Genomic DNA, 21,569 nt, shown 5'->3' with positions numbered 1-21,569 from the left:
CAATGAGTTTATATTGATACCTCTGATTCCAGTCCAACACTACAGGGTTTATTCATTCTGTATTTATAACTCCCTCTTCCAAAAGTGAGAAACCTGCCCCCATTATTCATGTTTTTACTTATTGGCCTAATCCTGGAATACTAGAAAATAGTTTAAGAATTGCTAACTCATACCACTACTTAAAAGACACCTAGTAAGTAGAGTTCAATATTTGTTTATAGTTTTTTCCTGTAGCCTATGGGCATATAGTCTAAATCTCCACTGGCCAATAAAGTAGCCACTAACCACATGAATTGAGATGTGTTGTGAGTGTGAACTGTACACAGTTTGTAAACTTAGTATGAAATAAGAAATGTGAAATACCTCATTAATATTTAAATAATATGGTTGTTATATGTTGAAATATTTTAGATATGTTAGGTAAAATAAATTAATAAAATTAATTTTACCTATTTTTATTTTAATGTGGCTACTAGAAAATATTAAATTTCATATGTGGCATCCATTGTCTTTCTATTGGACATCACTGAGCAAGAAACCATGTTCAAAAGTTACTTGGATTAGTTATCTCTCCCCAACATTCTTCCTATAACGTGGTTATGTTAGTTATTTGAAATACAGTTCATTTCTATTGTATTCTAAGTTTTTCTCCCTATCCTAATTGATCTTATTTATTTTTGAGCATGTGAAACATTAATATGGTTCCAAAAGTCAGAATTGTATTAAAAATATATATATATACTCAAAGCATTGTCACCCATTTCTTCTTCCTTTTCACCCTGTTTCCACCCACCCTCTATAGGTAACCAATCTTATCATTCTCTGAATTATCCTTCTTCTGTGTTTTTCCCCCAGGAATGAGGAGATACACATTTATTTTCTTATTTCTTAACTTTTTACACAAAATTTAGCATACTATAGATAGTACTTTGCTTTTTTAATTTAACATTTCACTTAAATATATTTTGGTATCCATTCCATATCAATTTGTAGAAAAATTTGTAGAGCTCGCCCTCCCTCCCTCCCTTTGTCTTTTCCTCCCTCTTGCGGTTGCATAGTACTCTATTGTGAGGATGTTAACCATTCTCTTATGGCCGTTTCCAGTATTTTGAATTTATAAACATTGCTGCAGTACTAACGTTGTTTATATATATTTTTGTACGTTGGAAATATATGTTTGGGTAAATCCCTAAAATAGGAGAGTTGGGTCAAAAGTTTAAAAGCAAATATAGTTTTCCTAAGTATTGCTAAATCCCTTTCTGTGGGGGTTGTATGAATTTGAATTCCCACCAGCAATGCATGAGTTTTCCCACAACCTCATCAGAGGTCAGAGTATGTTGGTATGCTTTTAAATTTTTGCTAACCTATTTATAGTTAGATAGTATCTCGATACAGTTTTAATATTCACTTAGTAGTAGTTAATGGTCTTTTCATAGAATATATAAAGTCCATTTTAATATCTTTTTGTGTGAATTGTCTTGTATTTTTAAATTCATTTTTCTATCAGGTTTTTTATGTGTTCTCCCTCAATTTTTAAGGGTCTTTTAAAATATATATATATATAAATATATATATATATGTATATATTAGGTATATTAGCTGTTTATAGTGATATATGTTACACATATTTTCTCCCAGTTTGTCAGTTATCTTTTACTGTGTGTGTGTGTGTCTGTGTGTCTGTGTGTCTGTGCGTGTGTGCATGTGTTTGAGCTTTTATGTGGTCCAATTTTTCAGTCTTTTGTTGCATCTGAATTTTGGGTTATAATTAGAAAACCTTTCCCTTTACCCAGGGTAAAGAGGAATTCACACACGTTTTCTTATAGTACTTGTATGGTTTTAGTTGTTACATTTGGATCCCTGATTCATTTGGAATTACTTTAATGCATAATGTATGAGTTAATAATATTTTTCTAGATGCTAATTAGTTGTTTCAACATATTTTCTTTAAAAAGTACAATCTTGCCCAATATCTTGAGATGCCACCTTTATCCTATATTAAGTTTCCATTGAGTTTATTTCTGGACTTCTGTTCTTTTACACCAGTTTGTCTATTCCTGCATCATTATCACACTGTTTTAATTATAGAGGCTTGATAGTATATCAAGGGCTAACTTTAAAATTTTTTAATGTTTTATTGGCTATTCTTACAAGTTTATTTTTCTGTTGAATTTTAGTATCAGCTGTCTGTCTCTGTAAAAAAGCTTGTTCATATTGAGATTTTTATTGGGATTACATTAAATTTATAAATTAGGAAGAACTGACATCTTTATGATGTTGAGTTTTCCATCCAAGAATGAGGAATATCTTTCCATTTGTTCAAATCTACTTTTTGTCTTTCAGGAATGTTTTAAAGTTTTCTTTATATTGTTTTTGAACACTTCTTGTTAAATTCTCCATTTCTTAAAAACTTATTAATATGGTTTGTAGATTTTTATGCCAATATTTGTAGAACTACATTATTCTTTTTTTTTTAAAATAAATTTATTTTATTTTTGGCTGTGTTGGGTCTTCGTTGCTGCACGCGGGCTTTTCTCTGGTTGCGGTGAGTGGGGGCTACTCTTCGTTGTGGTGTGCAGGCTTCTCATTGTGGTGGCTTCTCTTGTTGGGAGCACAGGCTCTAGGCGTGTGGGTTTCAATAGTTGTGGCACACGGGCTCAGTAGTTGTGGCACACAGGCTTAGTTGTTCTGCAGCGTGTGAGATCTTCCCGGACCATGGCTTGAACCCGTGTCTCCTGCATTGGCAGGCAGATTCTTAACCACTGCTTCACCAGGGAAGCCCCACATTATTCTTTTTAATGTCTGTATTGTTTTACATAGTATAAACGTACCATAATTTAACCTGGCCCATATAGAAGGACATTAAAGTTATTTATAATTTTTCACTATTATAAATAGTTCTGGAATAAGTATCCTGTAGAAATCCAGTTATTTCCTTATGATAAATTCTTTGAAGGAGAATTGTCTGGTCCAAAGGTCTTTTGATATATAAAAGAGTTTGAAATATTGTTAAAATGCTTTCTACATTAATAAAATGTGTACCTCCATGAACAGTGTGGAGTCCTATTCAGTCTGTACTTACCAAAACAGGACCTTATTGCTCTTTTTTTCATCTTTGCCAGTTTGATGGGTAAAAAAATATATTTATTTTGGATTTCTTTGCTAACTGATGTGATTTATTTTTTCTTTGCTAACTGATAAGGTTTATTTTTTATTCATCCAGCCAGCCATCCACTCAGCATATTCTTTTGAACATCCACCATGTGCCATCCTAAAAGTTAAAACTATAGTAATGACTAGAAGTTGAACATCTTTTTGTGTTTTGATCATTTGTATTATTTTCTTATCTCTCTCTTTTCTTTTGATGGCAGTTAGTAGATGTTTTGTCCCCCTCAGACTAGTTCTCAGAGGGCTGAGAATGAGAGAAGATGACATTTCCTTTTTCTGTTTTGTTGTTGAGCTTCTAAAAAGTGTGTGTGTTTATTTTCATTGCACATTCTATGGTAAATCATTGTGTTAAACTGTTAGTATTCCTGAAATGAGATCCTGAAAGTTCAATGCACAGACAGGTGTCAAAGAAGTGATAACTACATATTTTTATAAAAATAACTTTTATTACTATTATTTTCCAGGTGAGGCTGCTATCTGTCAGAACGGGACTTTTTGTACCATTTGCCTCAGACACAGTCTATCTGCACGTTCTAGAGTTTTATTATTCAAAAGATAAATGTCACTTATTTGGTAAGTCAGTTAACTATACTTATGCATATTTTAGAAATATTGTTTATTTACTCTATTTGTTTGCTTATAGTTTGTTTTTTAAGTGTCGTTTTATTTTGTAACTCTCATGTAAAACAAGTTTGAAAGTGGCAATATCCTAAAAGACGTTCAGGGTCTTTTGAAGATTTTCTTGTTTCTATTCACTGTCTTTCTTAAATTTTGGTTTTGTTGTAGAGAGAACAGGGGCTGGTTAAATATTGGAATTGGTTCTCAAAGTTGAATTACTATCTTTGCTCTTTTCAGTCTCTTTCTACTGTAAGAACTGGGAATTAACATCCGTCCTGTCCAGCTGTAGCTTCCCTGTAGTTCAGATAGGGAGCAGCAAAGATGCAGTTTTATTGTAGGGGTTTGATGAACTGATTTGGGAAGACTAGATGGGCAATTAAATCCTCAGTAAAGCATAATAAAGCAGAATGAGTAATGCTATCAAAGAACTTAGAAATGAAAACTAATTAGATAACTAGTGAAACTGATTTTAATTTTTAAAATATTACTCTGTAGGTATTTATTTTTAATTAATTCTTTTTTCTAAGAAGACTTAAGTTGATATGACCTGCTGTTTTGTGAGAGGTTTTTCTTCCCCACATCCTCTGATGATCTTTTCAGTCTGTTCCAGCTTCTGACTCTCATGTGTAGCCAGTGGCAACCGGGAAGCTGATATATAAGATGAAGGATTTTTCAGAGGGTCAGTCACAGCAACTGTCAGAAGATGACTGTACTTGTGTGCTGCTGAAGCACATGGCAAAGAATTGGATGGAAACTATAATGAAACGATACTGGTGATTTCCAGAATTTCCTTTTAAATGGTTTTGCACAGCAAAACATAGTGAGAGGTAAATGTTGATATTGAGAGCTGAGCTTAAAACAAAGTACTGTCAAATAAAATTTAAGGATGAGGAGCCATAGGCACAGAAAAAAGGGGAAGGAAGATTCTCCTTTGATATGTTTTTTGGTAGCCTCTTTGCTTCTGTTAGCATCGGAAAGCTGACTTCAGATGTTCCTAGATGATGTGCGTGGCTCATGTGAGTAGAGGCATGGGATTTTGTTGTACCTGACTCTGAAACAGCCCAGATCTCAGAGCAAACCAAGTGAGTTTTAATCTTGGTTATTTAAAATCTCCTTGTACCTGTCTTATTGGGAGTATTATTTTTTTTAAGAAGAAACTAATTTGCAACTGGCTATAAAGAGCGACATTGTGTCCGGGCAAATGCTGTCCTAACACACTGCGCTGTCCCACAGGGGTAATTCTCAAGTCCCCAAACACAGTACTGACAATCTGTGGCAGCCTGTGAATTGTTGGGCAGCAGTTAGGGAGGATGGACAGCAGAGTGAGGTGGTCGTGTGCAAGTTACAGAGGAGATGGGAAGGGGGAGAAATGAGAGAAGAGCAGAGCAACTCAGGTTCTGTGGGCAATTAGAATGTTAGCTATTCTCCTTGTTAGCTCTGCTGATAGAACTGTGAAACGAACAGCTGGAGTTGGTTTTGGTGGGGTAGAAGTAGTGTGTTTCACTTTTCCTTTCAAGCTGTTATCGTTTCATTCTGTCTTCAAAACTGTAAGGTTAGATGTTCTATTGATGAGAGTAGGGATTGGATAGATGGAAAAGTTTTGAAGAGACTAGAAATATCACTTCATGCTAGAAAATGAAACTATAAAAATCAGGGTAATGGGGATGGGTCTTATCTTTTCTAGGAACTGTTGCAGTGGTAGTAAGGCCAGTTACCATATCTAGATCCAAAATGACTGGGCTTTTATCTCAGACAAATGTATATCCTGTTACTTATTTGTTTATTAGATTTTATACACATATACATATATCACCAGCTATTTGTTTCAGAAACACTTGGCCAACTATAGGGGTCTTCATCAGGTATCAAGGCATGAGTTTCTGGGTATTATTTGGATTGTGCAGTAGAATATAATGTGGGGCAAGCTTTGGTTCAATTCTTTCTCTGATTGTGAGAATGGTTATACAAAATAAGTGTATTTGATTGCTCCCCTAGATGTAATGTTTGTTACTGAGTATGGGATTAGACTTGGGGCACATTGTTTTGGAGCCCATCCCTCCTGTTGATCCTGTTTCTGGGTTTTGGTTAAATGTTACACTTGCTCATCGATACCGTCGGGTTAAGCAAGCATAAGAGAGATGTCAGTGTTAACGTTGTGTGCTATCTTACCACCTTTACCTGATGGTACCTATTAAAAAAGATGACAGGGTAAATGAATGGGCAGATGGTGTAAGGGAAGGTATGGAGAACTAGAGACACAGTAATAGTATCATTTCTCAGGAATTGTCTGTAGGGTCTAGACTTGACTCTCCATTGCTTGGGGTATTGAATGTCTAAACCTAGTGTTGAAGGCCCTCCAGGCTGAAAATAATCTTTCTGGCAGAATATTCCACAGTTTCCTATATTGAACCTTTGGCTCTAGTAGTTTCTATAGCTGTCTCCAAAATAATGCTTTTTTTAAATTTATGTATTTTATTTATTTATGTTTGGCTGTGTTGGGTCTTCGTTGCTGCACGTAGGCTTTCTCTAGTTGCCGCGAGCAGGGGCTACTCTTCGTTGCGGTGCGCGGGCTTCTCATTGCAGTGCCTTCTCTTGTTGTGGAGCACGGGCTCTAGGCGTGTGGGCTTCAGTAGTTGTGGCACACAGGCTCAGTAGTTGTGGCTTGCGGGCTCTAGAACGCAGGCTCAGTAGTTGTGGTGCATGGGCTTAGTTACTCCGCAGCATGTGGTATCTTCCCAGACCAGGGCTCGAACCCGTGTGCCCTGCATTGGCAGGCGGATTCTTAACCACTGCACTACCAGGGAAGTCCCAAAATAATGCTTTTTAACTTACTGCCTCTTCAAATTGTTCAGGCTATTCCTTTTACTTGGAATATCTCCCTTCAATTCTCAGTCTACATACCAGCTTCCAGTTCCTCTTACCTTACGACATCTTCTTCAGCTATTCCAGGCCCTAAGTGATAGCTCTCTTTTTATCATTTACAACTTTTCTCTTTGTTTGGCAGTTATATACTACCTTAAAACAACTCTTTTTGTTTTTTTTTAAATTTCTTATCTTCCCAATTAGGTAGAGATAACTTAAAGAGGAGGCTACATTATTCATGTGGTTCAAACCATGTTCTTACCTGTGGCCCAACTTTACAGTTTCCACTGTCCCAGCATAGGTCTCAGTACAGTATGTGCACTTAATAAATATTTGTTTGCTGCAAGAAAATACCATCACCTATTGTTAGCTTTTACCAACCTTTAACATTTATCTTGCTTTTTGTATCATAAAAATAATAGATTAGAATACGGTTTAGTACCCGAGCCATGTTTGTTCAGTAGATTATTGTACTTTGAAGGCCTTTTGTAGCACTCTGTACAGTCTTCCTGATCCTTAAAGGGGCAGTTCTCTGAAGATACCACTGTATTCTAAGATAATTGTTTGTTATTCTTGAAACTCTAATTAGTAAACTTTTAATCTGCGTATAAGAGAAGCTTTTATTAATTATCTGATGTTTTCTTTGCCTGCTTTAAAATGAAGCTTGCTTCTTTCGGTGTCTGTTTCTTAGCCACATTTGGCCTTCACACTTGGTACTGTAGTTACAAAGAGGAAGGAGACATAGAGTTGTTGTAACTATGTCTCTAACATAAGTACTCCATCTCCTTTACAATTATTCTCTTTTGTTATTATTGCACTTTGGCATTTCTATTTTTTAAAACTATGCTATGCTTTGTTTTACCCCATTTTTTAGAAGGCATGTATTCTAGTCTACTGTAGTAGTTAAGTGCAGGGACTTCGAAATCCTAACCAACACTTGGAAGCTGTGTGATCTTAAGTAAGTTTCAGATTTCTCATCTGTAAAATTGAGAAAATAATAGCTACCTTAGTATGTACTTGGGGTCAAATGAGATAACATATATAAGACACTTAGCACAGATTAAGCCTAGTAGTCTCTACTTTCAAAATTTACTTAGTGGTTTATTAGCTTTAGTTTGTGAATCCTAAAGGGGAAAAAAATCAAGCTTAATGTATGTCAGGTTTGAGGCACAGCCCTGAAAGCCTTATTCGTTTCAACTCTTTTATTGTCAAGTATAGGATATCAATGCAACCCAGGATAAACCCAGGAGAGGAACTAATTTCAAATAAGTCTAGAAACACAGACCAACCTCCAGATGTATAGTGAGGGAAAGAAATTTTAGGAGGGAGTTTTCCTCTCTCCTCCCTACCACCAGGTATATATACAGAGCAGGTAGCAGACTTTTCTCTCTACCTTTCTGTTACATATTATATTGCTGTTGTTCAGTTATATTAAAGCTTTGATCTGACTACCTTTTGAGGTTGTCAATAGTAGGTGCAAACATTAAATTTGGAACAGTTAAGTTGGTGAACCATGGGGTTACCACATCAGTGGAGTGTGAAAGAGACTAAGCTGCGGACTGTTTCCCAGCCTGTAAAGCATGAAATCAGTTGGTGCCGATGCATGGCGACTGTGGCCAGTGGAGCATGAATTGTGTTATGTTGTAAGAAAAACCTTTTCATGCCATAGTTTGTTTACATATTTTGGGGCCCTCAAGATCCCATTGAAATTATCTATCCAGTGTCTTTCATTGTCTTGATACTCAGATTTTTTGTGAAATGTTTCTTCCAGTTATGTAAGCTATATTCTTTGTTCAACTGCATGCACAGAGGCGAAGGCTGTAAATGTCTGAAGCAGACTAATATTAAAATACTGTAACTTATATTCTGTTTAAGATGACATCTGAAAATACCTTCTGCAGCAGGTATTTTATGTACAAGTTTCTTTTCTCTTTAGATTCAGATTTGAAAGTGCACTCTATATTCTGCTTTGAAGGTTCCTGCAGTCTAGGAACTGTGTTATCAGTTTCACTGGTCATTGTTCCCATGTTCCCATGTGCCTCTGGAGAAAGGGAAGTATGTAGAGAAGGGTAATGTTTTCAGATGGTCAGGGGAGTTGGCAGAAAGAAGTATAGAGATTATTCTTACGGGGAATAGAGAAGAGAGGGAGTTCCTCTCCTGACACCTGGTGAGTTTCTTCACCATATGGCTTTGAGGATGAGGCAAGGTGAATGAGGAAGTTTCAGAGATAGTAGTAGATTATTATTGTCAGCACTTTTAAGTCTGGAAGGTTATTGGGAATAGTCATGCCATGAAAGCATTAATCTTTCATTCTTATCCTAGTTGATTTTCCTGTTTTACTGCAGCAGTCTTTGAGCTCTCTTTGGCTGCTATGCCTTTATACAGATTCTAAGCAAATTGTTAATATTTATGAAATTAATAGATGATTGTAAGAGATCATCTTGCTGAATATCAGGCAGTCTAGTGTAGTAGTTAAATGCAGGAACTTTGAAATCCTAACCAACACTTAGAAGCTGTGTGATCTTGAGTTATTTAAGCTTCAGATTTCTCATTTGTAAAATTGAGGTAATAATATTTACCTCATAGTATTATAGTTGGAATCAAATGAGAAAGTAGATATATGAAATATGTAGCACGGTCCATGTCACATCTAAGTCCTCATTGAATGGTAGGTAGCTGTTTAATTTTTCTTTCTCTTCCTCTGCTACTACTATTGGTACTACTCTGCCACTACTTCACTTTTGCTTGTAGAGCCTAAACCTTAATGGAACAGAAAACGTAATTAGATGTGATTCACAGCAGCAGATTTTGAAAAATATGTCACTGTTCTCTTGCTTAATCTATTGCTTAATAGATCTTTCTTAACCAAATAGAAACTCTATAAAAAGACTTTTTAGTGAAAGGAAAGGATCTTTGTGTTGGCTTGAGATAGACTTGTAAAACAATTGATTATTCTAAAGTGTATTTGGTTAATGCAAATAAAACAGCTTTTCTGTGAACTTAGGGAGTATATAGAAATAAAATAAGGGTTTAAAGAATTGTCATTCCTTATTATTCACCTAGCACCAGTTATTTTTTCTGAGGAGGTGCCTTTTTTTGAATTCCTAGGAGAAATGTTTTGTCTGGTCCTAAGAATAGTTGTAGTAGAGTTCTTGTCCAATGTTTGAGGACATTTTTGTGGGAATGGGAGGGGAAAGTCATCCTGATCATTTACATTGATGAAGGTGTGCATTAGTGTGGATAATATATTTGGTTTTGATGTGTATTATGTGGTTATTTCTGCAGCACAATTGACTTCCTGATTAAACTTTGCTCAGCTAGTATATCCTGAGTATATATACTAGGTGGAAAACTGGTTAAGGCAGCTATGATGGTGATAAAACTACTTAGTTTAGTTGATGGGAGATCTGGATTCTGGTCTCACTTACCACTCAGATAGCTACAAGTCTTAAGTAAATTCCTCAAACAGTTTCCTCATCTTTAAAATGAGGAGGTTATACAACACGATTTTCCAAGGTCTTTTTCAGCTAGCTGTAAGGTATAAAGATCTGTATGGAGGTAGCTTGACAATCAGAAAATGCAGCAGTGACACATTTTGACCAACAGAGGGTGAAGTCCAATCAGTCAGCTTGTGCTCTGTATTTGACCAGTATGTGACATCCTTGGAAATGAAGAGGACACATTGCTCCTCTATCCATTTAATTTAAGTTATGGAGCCTCTTGCTGTTCTGATTCTACTTGAATTAGACATCTTTCTGCTTTTTTTCTTTTCAACCTTCTAGATAAAGAAGGGAGAAGAGAAAGGTAGCGGTTTCTAGTTGTCAGGGATTCATCTAATTTTGTTCTCTAAGGTAGAGAGTGACTCTCAGATGACCCACTGGCAACTTTGATGGGAAGCACAATGGTATGAGTGGCTAAATTTAAATTACTTGTGGACACCTTCCTCCCCACAAACACACAGGCACACATACAAATGACATTCAATCCTTATTACCCTCACTCCCTCTGAAATCCCAAGGATGAAAGTGGGATGTCTGAGAAATATAATAAAATAAGCACAATACTTTTAATTGAAATCTAGGTTCCAGTCTTGCTTTGCTACTTAGTATCTATCTAACCATGCACATTACAAGCTCAGATCCTCAATTTCCTTATTTGAATTCTGACCTATACAATCTTTTTCAATAATGTAATTTAAGATTCTGTAAAAATTCTTTAATGTTTATGTGAAGGACAGTGCTATTCTTGATAAGACATTATAATTAAGCAATATCTTATAAAAATAGCACATGATTTTTTTTTCTTTTTCTTTTTGCTAGGAATAGAACTATAGGTGTTTTTAAGGCACAAATATTAAAGTATTAAAGTAAACTACCATTATGGCAAGAAGAACGACAATTACCACTCCACTGAGACATTTTTCTAACCCCCAAAACAAATACAAACAAATTCTCTGAACATTGGCTCAGAGTGACAGCGAGTCAGTCAAGAAGGGCAGGACCAGGAGCCAAGCCAAGCTGATTTGGGGTATAGTTGGTAGTGAAGCATTTAGAGAAGTCATCTGGGGATGCGTGAGCTTAGAAAGAGAGGGCATGTGGGGTCTAGGAATCTATATCACAAAGCTGGATTCAGAGTCCATTTCTTTAACCACATGAATGGAAGTAACTTTGATATAGAGTCCAGTTGTATGAGTCTGAGGGCACAGGATAACATGGAAGGAACAAAGAGGGCATGTAGTCCAAATAAACAAGCTAAGTGTCTAGAAGGTGACAGACAAGTGGATGCAGAAGTGTACTTGTGAAAACAGGCAAGGATTAGTACTTATGATTTGATATGTACACAAGAGAGTAGAAGCCAGCCAGGCGAACTAGATAGAAACAGCGTTTTAGGATTATGTGCAAAAGACAAAATTTTAATCTATCCTGGTTTTAATCACCCTCCTTGATGTTGGTAGTCATGCCTACTTGGTATATCCAGGGCGCCACACATTTGAGGCTAGTGATTATATATCACTGACAAACTCTGCATGGTTTGTATGCTTCTAATAGCTTCACACTCCACTGGATACGCATAGTCACAGATCTGCTCGCTACAACTGCAGAATTCATTTCACAGAACTGGCTAGTAAAAAATTTGGCAGGCAAGTTAGCTTTTCAAGTGCTCCTAGGAATGGAGCCCAGCTCTTCCCTTTGGGCCTTGAGCTGTTGGAATTCATTGGGTTAGCATCTAGAAAGAACGGACTGTAACATTTTCAGCCTAGTTCCTGACAGCAAAGCAGAGGTGTTAGAATTTCTGTTCTAAAGGTTTACACTGCAAGTAACTTAACCTGATTGCGTGTCTTAATATTACTGGGCTTCTGACCGTTGAAATACGGCTTGGATCGATGGTGGTTTGGAGAAAGTAGAAAGAGGGCTATCCATCATTCAGAGGCTCCATAGAAGCTGCTTGATAATGCTGCTTTCACCAAGCAGCCATCTGTCCATCCATCCATCAGTAGGATGAAATGAGATTTAGTGGAACAGGCAGCTGTAACTCTGAGACGCTTTCTAACCAACGCTTGCAGCCCTGGCCTTAGTCTGACCACAGAGCACTGCGCTGGGGTTTGGCGGGATGTGACAGCAAGTGCAGTCTCATTCCCGCCACTGCCAGCCTAGAGTGTGTTCAATACGAGGCTGAAGCACAGCCGAATCTCCCATACAAAATTTGACTAAACTTTGGGTGACGAGCAAACAGTAATTCTCTTTCAGGTCTATTCTGTTTTACAAGTTGAGCAGACTCTTTTGATGGAGAATGTTTTGTTTGACTTGGAGAAGAAATAGAATTAAGAGCTGATTTAATTTCTCTGGAATCCTACCACACAGTTTAGCCTTTAACCCATGTCGTATATTGGCAGGCGGCTTTGTAAATGCTAATGAATCAGGAAGACCACCTTTTTCTCAATTGTAAACACTATGGGTACTTCTGCTGGCAATTCCCAGTTCGTCATGGTAATGAGGGATGAGGCTAAATTAAATTCAAGGATAATTCAATGATTTTATTTTGTACAGATTCTTTTTCCTCTAAAATTGAAATTTTTACCTAGGTTGTTAGAGAGCAGGAATTGCTTATTTCTCTCTACTCTGTATTAGTGGTGCCAATATGAAAGAAAAGAAAATGTGGACAGGAAAAAGGGTAAAAGATTAGAAGCAAGAAGCTGGATTACCCCTAAAATGGATAATCAGGCTCTGAGTATTGAATGTTAACTGTTATCTTCCTGCTTTTCCAGTGCACTGAGACTTCTGAGAGCCTCTTGGTCAGTATAGCTCTGTGCCCTTGTTACCTGTCCTGGTGACTTCCCTAGCCATGGCCAGGTTCCTTGACTGTTTTCTTGCAGTGGTCACTTTAGACCTCAGCTCTTGCTCTTTGTTCTGAAGCCTTGCTTTTCATTTTAGATTGGGGGAGGGGTCAAGGGAGCCTAATGTACCGGAGATGCCTCGGAAATGAGAGCCTTGGATGAATTCCTGGGCCTATTGATCCACCGGCAGTTTATGCATCCTGACGTTCATAATCTCAGTAGGCTGCTGATGTTCCTGATTAATGGGCCCAGGGGCTGTCCATCCGTCACTTCACATTAATTACCGAAGAGGTGTTTTTCCAGTGATTTACCTGACAGCGGGCTGTGATAAATACCCCTAAGCAGAGTGGGCAGTGATTTATCACAGGGCCACCCCCCACCCCCCCACCCCCACTTACGCTTCCACCTAACCACAGGCCAGCATTGGGACCTGACCAAAGAGTGCCCCCTCTGCATAAGCTATCTATCTCCATAATTGCTTGTGGATGCGTATTTATTGGGGCATGGGACCTGGCAGATAGCATTCTAGAATTTGTGCTAAAGATGATGAAAAATAAATCTTCCTAGTAAGAAGAGTAGTAACTGGTGTGTTTTTTCATGGGGCAGAGAAGTATATATAAGCTGCCTTTCTGTTACTTTTAAGAAATCTGATGGAAATATTGCCTGCCTACTGTGCATGTCCTGTGATAATTGCTCTGTGTGCTTTAAAGAGGGGAGAAAGCACAGTTTTGTCTTTTTGATGTTTGTAGTCTGTTCAGGGAGAATCTGAAGAAATATGAGAAATTAGAGAACATTTCAAAGCACTAATATAATCTTGGGAGGATTGGGATAGAACTCCAGGGTTCCATTTCCTACTTTGTGGCCTTAGAAAGTGAAATTTAGTTAAATATTTAAATATTTGAGCGTTTTTCACGTGTCAGACATTGTATTCAACTCTGGAAATACGAAGATGAATGTGATATAGCAGCAGATCTCAGGGAGCAAAGTCTAGTGCCCCTAGCTTTAGTTTCTCAAGCTATAAAGTAAGCTTTTCCAGAACGTTGTGTAAGTATTTTAAATTAATTTAAAATTAATCTGAAGTTAAAGGGATTTAAAATTAATTTATAATTAACTTCCACATTAATTTTTTTCTCTAAATATTTGTTGAGTACCTTTTGTGTTCCTGAGGATACAGGAAGCATTTGAGAAACAGTATCTGCCCTCAAGAAACTATGATAGAGTATGAGAATGACATTCATAAGTAAAACAGGAATATAAGGTTGTTTATAATGACAAATGAATACCATAGGTAATGAATGTACATGAATTCACAGAAGGGTAAAATCAATGTGTCTTCAAATAAAGATATAAGTCTTTTGAATGAATAGTAACTAGGAGTGTTTAAGCTGAGATAATTCACAGAGAATATTTCAGAATTTGGAATGAACAGATCATGAGGCCATTTGGTACAGAATGGAGGATTTGTGTCTGAGAGTGGTAGAAATATGATTGGAACAGCAGATTGACACCAAATCATGGAGAACCTTGAATGCCGGCTAAGTTTAGTGACTCTAGTGAGTCACTAAGGTTTTTGAGCAAGGAATTATGAAAAAAGGTGTTTTAGAAAAAATTATTATATATTCATGTGCCAATGTCATTTGGAATTGCCAGAGTATCTTAGAATACTCCTTTCTTTTCTAAGGTTGTTCAGAATCAGAATATCCAGATTTATATATCTCCCTGAATGCAATGCATAGAATTGTGTTTTGGTTATATATGGAGTAAATAATAGAGTTGACAGTCAAAGGAGACCAAGTTTTATAGTCTTTACTCATGCAAAGTTGAGAAGACAATGGAAGTTTTAAATAATGACTGCATAATTAAATTAGGAAAGACTATAGCCTGAAATTCTAAGAGAGAAATTGATCTTTAGTCATGCTAATATAACATCATTGAGGCTGCACTGCTTACTCACTGTATAAAATAGGTATATTTTAAAGGCAAGAATCAGAAATTAAAGAGCCAGTGGGGTCAGCTATGATTTGGTAGGAATTTCTAGAGAATGTGAATATTTTTCATTTAAAAAATTAAGATATAATTTATATAAAGTTCACTTTTCTTAGAGTACAGTCTGTGAATTTTGACAAAAGCATAGTCATATAACTCCCACACAGTTAAGATACAGAACAGTTCATCGATCCAAAAAATTCCCTTGTGCCCCTTTGTAGTCAACCCCTTACTTGAACCTGAGCTTCTGGCAACTACAGATACATTTTCTGTCCTTAAAGTTTTGACTTTTCCAGAAGTCATATAAATGGAATTGTATTTCCCTACTGATATATGATGTTGAGCATTTTTTGGTCTTTATATGTTCTTTGGTGAAGTAGTGTTCAAATTGTTGTTTGTTTTCGGATATCAGGTTTTAAGAGTTCAGTATGTATTCTGCATAAAAGTTCTTTATCGGATATGCAGTTTGCAAATATTTTCTCTCCATTTGTGGTTTGTCTTTTCATTCTCTTTTAACAGTGTCTTTGAAGAGCAGAAGGTCTTAATTTCGCTGAAGTCCAGTTTATTGATTAATTTTTTTAAATGTTATGAAACATGCTTGTTGTGTTGTATTTAAGAAATCTTTGCTGAACCCAGAGTCACAGAGGTTTTTTCTCCTATATTTTCTTCTAGTAGTGTTGTAGTTTTAGGTTTTATATTTAGGTCTATAATTCATTTTGAACTAGTTATTGTATATGGTGTGCCGTATGGATAAAATTTATCCTTTTGTTTTTGCTGCGTATGAATTTGTAATTATCTCAGCACCATTTATTGGAAAGACTATCCTTTTTCCATTGAATTGCCTCTGTACCTTTGTTGAAAATCAATTGATCATATATGTTTGTGTCTATTTCTGGACTCTTCTCCTGCCCCCACCCATTCTATTGATCTATGTTTCTACCCTTTCTCCAATACTACATTGGCTTGATTACTGTACTTCACAGTAGGTTTGAAACCAGGTAGTATGAATTTTCTAGCCTTGTTCTTTTTTTCAAAATTGTTTTGGCTATTCTAATTCCTTTGCCTCTCTATATCCATTTTAGAGTCAGCTTGTTAATTTATCTGATGAGTTCAGAAAAATATGCGATTTTGCACATTGTCCACGTTTTATTTTGTTTGTTTTAAGGGTGGGAAGGACATTCTCCAGCTTTCTACATCCTAGGCAGAATCCAGAAGTCCCACTTACTTACTTGAGGATGTGATTTTGATGATTTTGATATGGTATTTTTGTTGATAAGAATACCATTTAAATTTGTCCCTTTCAGTTTCTATCCCCAAATTATTTTTGTTCATGTGTTCATTCATTCATTCAGAAAAAAATGAGTCTATGCTATGTGCCCAGTGTTGGGTTACAGTGATAAGCATGAAGATACAATCCCTCCTCTAATGAGCATATAGTTCAGTGGGGGAAGACCAGGTAATTAAAGAAGCAATTACAATTAAATATAAGAGCTGAAATAGAAGAAGTATATGGCAGAGGCACCCACTTTAATCTAGAGTGATTAGGTAACGCTCTCAAAGAAAGGGCTATGATGGAGACTTACAGGTTGTATTGAAATTAGTTAGGTGAAGGTGATTAGGAGGCTGTAAGGGAGTAGACTAGGCAGAGGAAAGAGACTCTGTAGGAGCTAAGATGAAAAAAAAAATCCACAAAAGAAACAACATGGAGAATTCAAGAATCTGAGAGAAGTTTGATGTGATCTTATAGCATATAAGGACAAAAGTGACAAAAGATAAGAGAAATTGATTGGAGCTAGGTTAGAAGGAATCTTGTAAGCCATGTTTAAAAAGTTGATTTTCTCATAAGAATAATGGGAAGGTAGTGAAAGGTTTTAGGGAGGGGGATGTCTGAGTGGCTAATTGTTTTAAAAGAGTCATTCTAGATGCAAGGTGAGGAATGAGTGGACAGGAAGCTAAACAGAGAGACCAGTTTTAATACTATCTAGGCATTTGTGTGTGTTGGTTTACCCTGGGGTAGTGTTAGGATAGGGAAAACTAGACAGATTAAAGAGATAATCAGGTATGAAGATCAGTGGAATTTGTCGATTGAATGTGGAGGGTGAGGGCAAGGGAAGACTTGAAGTGTATCCAGTAAGTCTTGATATGTTTCTGCAGAACCTCCAAATCTTCTTCCTCTTTTGAGAGGGAGAGTAGAAGAAAAGATCCTTGGTTTGCTTTAATAAATACCACCATTCATGGCCCATGCATGATTCCACATTCATTGAGATTTTGGGTGAAAGTAAGTCAGAAAAGGGGAAAAGGAAACAATATCTAAATAATATCTAAGTCATGACAAATAAAATTCTCTTCCCTGGTCGTTTTTGAGTGTTGAGAAAAACAGAAGCAGTTTGATACCTTCAGTTTTGATGTTTAGCCTGTTGGCATATAAACAAATAAAATCTGCAAACTGGCTTTCTTGTTCTTCTGGAACAAAAATAGCATACAATTGATCTTCTCAAAGAGCTGGTCCATGCAGAGAGAAACTTACTGTATTTAATCACATAATTTCCTTGTTTTTCCCAGACGTTTTTACTCAGGATTTATAGTGGTGGATATTTTAGAAACTGTGTTAGAGAGTTCAAGTCTTCTAAGACTCCAGAGTTATCTGAGGTAGTGACCAGCACCACTAATAGCTGTGGCAAGTATTATACAGAACAGTGTGGTGGGTGCCAACAGTGTTTTCCTGGTATAGGAGGAGAAAAGTCTAATTCTCAGAGAAGGGAAAGTTAGTGATAAACAGCCCCCCTATGATTCAACATTTCAGTGGTTAAGGTGGGATGGTATGTGTGGAGCTCATAAAGGTAAACAATTTTACTTCTCAAAGTGATGAAGTTAACAATAACCATGGTATGTTAGCACAGTGTTAAAGTTAGGCATCTATGATTCAGAAAATTCAGAGTTGTTCTGTTGAGGATATACTATGGGAGGCATACTTGTAAGCAGTCAAAACTTGGTTTCACTTATGGCTCCTACACTTATTAGCTAGTTGTGTGACCTAGAGGTTTAGTTACGTTATCTGTAAAATGATAATAATAACTATACATACCTCAAGGAGTTGTTATGATGGTTAAATGAGATAATATATGAGCACTTGGCACAGTGCTTCCACTCATTGACTTCTTTAGTGCAGGACAAATACTCTGTAGTTTTTAAAATCCAGTATACTATAAGATTTTTTATAATCTCAGAAATATTCATAGTCTTAGTGCTTTCCAGTATTTCTTGTGATTGGGATATGTCTCTGTATCTACCTGTAAAAATGGGTAATACTTAAAAATGTAGAGCATCATTTCTTTAATGGTGGCAGGACATTGTGGTTTTCAAGAATGAACCAGGTACAGGGGACAGGCCTTTAATCTGGCTATAGTTTGATTTTGCTCTCACCATTAGTTTGCACATAAGGCCTCTTTCTGTAAATATATTTATATCATGTGTCACATATACAAGTTAAGAAGGGTCTATATTAGTAGGAAAATAGCTAATGAGTTGAAATAAAAAAAAAATACACAACGGTAAAGAATTCTTAACTTTGATCAAGAATACACATACCTTTCATCTATTCACAGTCTCAGGTTAAGGAGAAGTACCTGAGTTGATATTACTTTGTGTTAGGAACATTTGTTTTTATCCTCATTTTTTTACCAAACATTTATTGAATGACATCCATGTGCCAGGAATGGTGTTGTGCATTGAGGATTTAAAAATGATAAGGCATTTCTTACTTTCAAGGAGTTCAAGGTACAATTGGAGTCAGACAAGCTAACAGTTTGGTATGGCAGTAGGGAGTTGAAAATACCTAACCCATATTTTCTCAAAGAATATTTATTGAAATACACAACATGTAGCAGGCATTCAGAGATCATTTAGGGCTGTATCTCAAAAGGAACGGTCCAAAACCATCCTAGGCAAGTAGGTCTTCAAATGGCAATGGGCAGTATTGGGTTTGGATTCACTATAGGACAGGCACAGTGTAATCCTAGACAAGGTTAGACCCCTGAAAACTTTCTGATCAGTTTTGTTGACCCACTGGTGTTCCTCTGGCTTTTCACTTCCATGGCTCCATTATGTCTTTTGGGGCAGCTTTTGAAGAGAAAGGAGGGTGGGTAAGGTTTCTCATTTCCGAGACATCAACTAATTGATGCAGTTATTCCTAATATTTTTCTTTCCCAGAGCACTGTAAGATATTAAAGTGGAGGGCATTAAACACTGTTGTATTCATATTGCCATAAGGCAGTTATGAGCACAAACGCTGGAGTTATATTATCTAGATTAGAATCAGGCACTTTCTAGGTCCTTGGCCTTCGACGTATTATTTAACATCCTATGCCTCATTTTCTCATCTGTAGAATTGGACTGGTAATCTCACTTTGTAGGGTTGTTGGGAGGCTTCAGTGAGGGTGTTAACTATTTCAAATGTCATCAAGTAAGCTACATAAGATTTGGTAAGTGGCCAAAATAAGTATCATAAAGTTCATATATTAAAGTTCATAAACTTTGCTCAAATAAGAAGCATCTCAGATCCTTACTGAGAAGCCTTTTTATTCTTACTTTGTATATCATTTGAACACACTGGAATTTACAGTACCCGTTAGATTCAAAGAAATAAAAATGCTTAGAGTGGCAAGAAGTGACAGGTGGTGAAGAGACAGAGACAATAAAAATCCTGTACTCTGCTAAAAAATAGTAAACTGAGGTCGTAATACAGTTGTGTTGTCTGTGAGGTGGGAACACATTCTTTCACAATGAATAAGGCCTTGATGTGTCACTCAACAAGTGGCCAGTTTAGCAATTTGAATAGGGCTGTTTGACTCCTCATTTGCTTCCCATTAGTGAATCTGTTTAACTTTGAGTAAGGGCCTCTAAATGAATGTCTACCTGGTTTAAAACTTTTTTTCTCTTCAGTCCAGGTATGTTATTAAAGAGAAGGCCTCAATTCACTAATGTCACACATTATTGTCTTTATTCTGTTAATTTAAATCACAGCATATATTTTATAAACCTGGTTTGAATGGAAGTAAGAATAAACCTCCAAGTGGATGTAGAAATTATTTTGTGTTTTCAAGTGCGAAATATGTCATTGTATTAACTAGTGCAAGTGCATTTATGGAAGGATGCATTAAGAAAACTACAGCAGAATCAGTTCTGGTTCATTTACAGATTTTATAGTTTTTAAAATATGAAACCATTTCTTTGCTGTCCAAGTATAATTTATCATGTTATTATATCACACACAAGTGTCTCTTTGTTGTGTTTGGATCAGGTTTTGTTTTTTGTTTTTTAAGTGAAGCCCTTTTGCAAAGGGAGGAGGACATTTCTTGGTTTCTTGTTTGTAGAAATGTGCTTGACACTGGGAGTGAGGGAACTTGAAAGCGTGGAAAGATTGGGTATATCCCTCATTTTATTATTTTACTAAAGACTTCTGGTCAGGTGATATAATCGGCTAATTTTTTACTCATGTTTTACTTTTTTTTTTATCTTGCTCCACAGCCAGAATTGCAAATCAGTTGAAATAGAGCATGTTTTCTATCCCTGCTGTAAAAATTTCTGACATTGAATATGCTGTTTTAGAATAGTTTTTCAATCAAGTGAAACAACTTAGTGAATAAATTGATTTTAAGTTATAAGAATCTAAATATTTTTAAATTAAAAAAGTGAAATGGAATAGATTTAAAAAAATAAGAGCAGTGCGGGAACAGTCATTGACAGGAAGACACTGGAACTCACCAAAAAAGATACCCCACATGCAAAGACAAAGGAGAAGCCTCAATGAGACGGTAGGAGGGGCACTATCACAATAAAATCAAATCCCATAACTGCTGGGTGGGTGACTTACAAACTGGAGAACACTTATACCACAGAAATCCACCCACTGGAGTGAAGGTTCTGAGCCACACGTCAGGCTTCCCAACCTGGGGGTCTGGCAATGGGAGGAGGAATTCCTAGAGAATCAGACTTTGAAGGCTAGCGGGATTTGATTGCAGGACTTTGGCAGAACTAGGGGAAACAGAGACTCCACTCTTGGAGGGCACACACAAAGTAGTAGTCTCCTATCGGGACCCAGGGGAAGGAGCAGTGACCCCATAGGAGACTGAACCAGACCTACTTGCTAGTGTTGGAGGGTCTTCTGCAGAGGTGGGGGGCAGCTGTTTCTCACCAAGGGACAAGGACACTGGCAGCAGAAGTTCTGGGAAGTACTCCTTGGCGTGAGCCCTCCCAGAGTCTGCCATTAGCCCCACCAAAGAGCCCAGGTAGGCTCCAGTGTTGGGTCACCTCAGGCTAAATGACCAACAGGGAGGGAACCCAGCCCCACCCATCAGCAGAGAAGCGGATTAAAGTTTTACTGAGCTCTGCCCACCAGAGCAACAGCCAGCTCTACCCACTACGAGTCCCTGCCATCAGGAAACTTGCACAAGCCTCTTAGATAGCCTCATCCACCAGAGGGCAGACAGCAGAAGCAAGAAGAACTACAGTCCTGCAGCCTGTGGAACAGAAACCACATTCACAGAAAGATAGACAAGATGAAAAGGCAGAGGGCTATGTACCAGATGAAGGAAAAAGACAA

The 21,569-nt window shown here is 36.9% G+C and overlaps 1 protein-coding gene across 1 annotated transcript in view; it reads left to right on the top strand.

The window, feature by feature from the left end:
• Positions 1 to 21,569, top strand: part of R3HCC1L (R3H domain and coiled-coil containing 1 like) — a 92,104-nt gene that overhangs the window by 17,464 nt on the left and 53,071 nt on the right. Inside the window, exon 2 of the mRNA XM_059899269.1 lies at positions 3,633 to 3,741. The gene's annotated coding sequence lies outside the window, so the exon portion shown is untranslated. The remainder of the gene's footprint in view (positions 1 to 3,632; positions 3,742 to 21,569) is intronic.

The sequence above is a fragment of the Balaenoptera ricei genome, chromosome 16 (assembly GCF_028023285.1).
Source record: "Balaenoptera ricei isolate mBalRic1 chromosome 16, mBalRic1.hap2, whole genome shotgun sequence".
In the NCBI taxonomy this organism is placed as follows: Eukaryota; Metazoa; Chordata; class Mammalia; order Artiodactyla; family Balaenopteridae; genus Balaenoptera; species Balaenoptera ricei.
This window is presented reverse-complemented; position numbering and strand designations above follow the sequence as displayed.